Source organism: Nannospalax galili, unplaced genomic scaffold, assembly GCF_000622305.1.
Source record: "Nannospalax galili isolate Female #2095 unplaced genomic scaffold, S.galili_v1.0 scaffold841, whole genome shotgun sequence".
Taxonomy (NCBI): Eukaryota; Metazoa; Chordata; class Mammalia; order Rodentia; family Spalacidae; genus Nannospalax; species Nannospalax galili.
In genome coordinates, this window is record NW_008345000.1 from 1,211,473 (window position 1) to 1,215,480 (window position 4,008).

Sequence of the window (4,008 nt, forward strand, 5' to 3'; positions counted from 1 at the left end):
CACTGTTGGCGGTTTGCCCTGGCTGGAGATGCTGCTGCCCGCCTTGCAGGTGTTGCTGGTCTGAGACCCTGGTGGGGTCTGCTCTGCACTCTCTGGTGGTCTGCTGAGATCCGAGCCACTAGCAGTTATATTCTTAAAGAATATTATTGAAATTAGAATGTGATACTCCTGTCTCAAGCCCCAATCAATCATACCACAAAACTCTAAATTATTTGCAATAGAAATGATTTGAGGCTGACACAGTGAAATGCTTAGAAAGTCATTGAAGTTAGCAGTCATAGAAGAAATCTAACCATATGATTTGAGGGTTTGTGACGATTTCAGCTTGTTCGAAGTTTAATTCCCTGAACATTGATCCTGGGAGTTGAGATTGGGAGGGCTTTGCCCCCACGAATGGATAATGCTGCTGAAAAAAAGACTAGTAGGAACAGATTCTGTTCTGCAGTTCTGCCCTTTGTAGAGTAACTTTTTTCCCTTCCAGAGCATGCAGTATTGAAGCCACCCACCCTCCCAGAAGCAGAGGCTAGGCGTTCATCATCCAGAAGATTTGCTTGAGCTTGAGCTTGGATTTAACCTCTAGAACTATGAGAGATACATTTCTGGTATGTTTTGCTTTATTTTGTTTTTCTATCCTGGGAATCAAACCTAGGACCTCACACAAGCTAGACAAGCACATCTCCAGCTAATTTCTGCAATTTATCTGGTTTGAGGTATTGACACAAATGGACTAAAGTGTCTAATGTGATTAAAAGTTGAGTAAGCATTTAGAACTATTCTGTGGAGACATTATCAGTTATTTATAGTTGTACATTAAATTGTCCATGGGCTGGAGGAATGGCTTGGTGGTTAAAAGCAAAGACTGCTGTTGCAGAGGATTCAAGTTCGGCTCCCAGCACCCATCTGGTGGCTAACAATCTTTCATAACTCTTCATTCCAAGGGATTCCACACCTTCTGGCCTCTGCGGGCATTGCTCATATATGGTACACTTACATACATGTGGGTAAAATACTCATACACACAATATAAACATGAATAAAATTTAAAAACCTGTCTAGCAGTCAAGATAGATGGTCTGATAAGTAATATTCCTCCTCCAAAGTCACCACCTATGGCTGTCTCCTCTGACCCATCAATTTGTGTTACTGGTGTTTGGAATCTGGGTTGGGTATTTCCAGGTTCTTGGCCTTTGATTCAAGAATGAAATAAAAGCTCACACAGATTGCAAAATAGCAGGAAAACTTTATTTAAAGCAAAGTGATAAAACAAGTCAGAATACACCGCAAGAAAGCAGCAGGCCAGATAAGTAAAGGTACCCAAGGACCTAGATTATTGTTTGGGGCTCCCTTTTATAGGGTTCAAGAGGAAGAGTTTGGTTATTAAGGGCATAGTTTAGGTGGTTTTCTATTTTGATTGGTAGATTAGGTCTTATCATTTTTCTATTGTACACGTCCCTTCCCTTAATTCATAGGATTATTATCACATGCATGTCTAGTTTTGCACAAGCATAAGATGGTAAATTGGGGATTCTTCCTAAAAGTTCACTTTCGAGGCCAGGCTTGGTGGCACACACCTTTAATCCCAGCACTCAGGAGGCAGAGGCAGGCAGCCTCTATGAGTTCCAGACAACCTGGTCTGCAATTGAGTTCCAGGCCAGCCAGGGCTACATAGTAAGACCATGTCTTTAAAAAAAAAATCACTTGAGGACAGTTTTGTCTTATTAGACATGCACCTAAAGTCAGTTCAGCCTGGATAAGCCTTCTGGTCTTGTACCCAGACAAAAGGAAATTATAACTGAATAGAATCTAAGTTTGATGGTTATTAAGGGAAAGAGAAACTCACTCCATTGTTCGGAGAGGGGGTTTATGTGCAGCTTGACACAGGTGGGGATCCTACGCCTTAGTTGGTTGCTAAGTGCATTGTTTGGAGTCCATGTGCGCACACAGTACACACAAGTAAGACTCTCAGGCTGCCAAATGCATTAGAAAAAGAGTGTGCATTTAGCCAACGCTAAGTGAAGTCCTAGATTACTAAACTTTTCCTCATGCTTGCTGGTCAGTGTTTTCTAATTCAATACATTTCAAAGCACTTTCACGGCAGATACACTTGATTATCTCATCTAGGACAAAGTGCCAATCAATTCCAATCTCACTCAGGAAGCCTGCTTCGTTTTTATCTTTTTATCTGATTTTCAGGTAATTGGAGTGGAGTGAATACTGTCCCCTAAAAGTCACATTCATCTCATACCCCAACATATTGTATAAAGTCAAATTCACTTCTGGAAGGGGAACGTGGCATCTAGTTCCCTTCTCCCACTGTCCTTAGAACAACCCAAGGCAAGAATTCTTCAAAACTGTCGTTTGAAAAATCCTGAGTTTATTGGACTTGCTAACTGAGTTTGGGGTGCTGGTTTACTCACAGAAGAGTGGGCACCCCCCACATTCATGGCTATGCTGGCAAGTCCACACCCTAAATATAAATCCTGTGACTTCTGAACAGCCACCCAAAATGGTGAGAACTGCCTTGTGGCTTTCTCAGCTTATATGTCCTTAGCCCCTCCCCTGTCATGCAGCCGCCTTCCACAGAGCATGGGAAGAAGGTGGGACTACAGCTTGCTGTCATAATGGTCAGAGGAGCTTCCAGGTTACATGTTGGTTTTTTGTAAATGAGGTCTTTGTCAATGTATTTAGTTGAGGCTCTCTAGATGAAATCATCTTGATTTTGGTAGGCCCTGCATCCAAAGACTGATGTCCTTATAAGGAGAGGGGGCAGAACAGAGAGACACACGGAAAGAAGGTGAGGTGAAAATGGTGGCAGAAACTGGCATTATGTTGCCACAAGGAAAAGAATACACAGAAATGGGGCTGGAGAGATGGCTCAGCGGTTAAGAGCACTGGCTGTTCGTGCAGAAGACCTGGGTTCGGTTCCCAGCACCCACGTGGCAGCTAACAACCATCCGTAGCTCCAGTTCCAGGGGATCCAACACCTTCTTCTGACCTCCGCAGGTGTTGCACGACATGGGTGCACTTACACACATGCAGGCAATACATTCATACACATAAAATAAAAATAATAAAAAATAGTTTTTAAAAAAGAACTCACAAAAATGTTGCAGCCTCTAGGCAGTATGGAGAGGCATGGGACAAGCTTTCCTCTCAGCTTCCAGAACTTCAAGAGAAGACGTTGTTCCTTTTTTAATATGTGTGTGTGTACACAATGTGTGTTTGGGAGCACACTGTTCCACATGTGTGTGGAGGTCAGAGAACAACTCTGTCAAGTCGGTTCTTTCCACTTGCACATGGGTTCCAGCAATTGAACTCACATCTCCCAGTTTGTGTAACAAGCACTGTCCCTGCTGAGCTGTCTCACTGTCCCATTTATGCTATTTTCAACCACCAAGTTTGAAATAATTTATGACAATCTTAGGAAACTATAACAACAATATGAAAACAATTTAAAAGAAGGAGAAATCATGCTTATCAATAAGTGGTGTGCTAATTAAACAAGGTAAGTTGAGAAAGGCAGAAAAGATTGGCTAGATGTGCCGGATCTGAAAATGTGCTGCTGCTGGTATTGATTTAATTAAAAAAGATCTTTCTTATTAAACAGCCGGTGAAGACAAAGGCTGCCTGTCTTGTCTCTGTTTCTCTCTCCACATCACTAATCACATAGTGTGGACTTATCTCACAACCTCATTGAGTGACAAGGACCTTTTTATATCTCCAGTCAAAACTCGGTGTTCCAGCACAGAGACTGGCACATGGTAAGTCACAGTAAGCTCTTCACAGAGAGAGTGACCATTTCTAGCCTTGTTTCCCTGACCCAATTACCAATAATGCTTTTTTTCGTTTTCAAAGTGTCTAGTTTGAATAAGCTATGTGGTCATCATACTGATAGCTCCTTATTACTGATTTGAAGGACAGCATTTTAAAATATAGTAGTGAGGGCTGGAGGGATAGCGCAGCCGTTAAAGGCTAAGGCTAACAACCAAAGCCTAAAATATAGTCGTG

At 42.2% G+C, this 4,008-nt stretch overlaps 1 long non-coding RNA gene across 1 annotated transcript in view; it reads left to right on the top strand.

The window, feature by feature from the left end:
• Positions 1-493: 493 nt before the first annotated feature.
• The window catches only part of LOC115071717, a 4,811-nt gene continuing 1,296 nt past the window's right edge, over positions 494-4,008 (top strand). The window contains exons 1-3 of the long non-coding RNA XR_003850804.1: positions 494-602; positions 2,727-2,794; positions 3,608-3,761. This is a non-coding gene — a long non-coding RNA (uncharacterized LOC115071717). The remainder of the gene's footprint in view (positions 603-2,726; positions 2,795-3,607; positions 3,762-4,008) is intronic.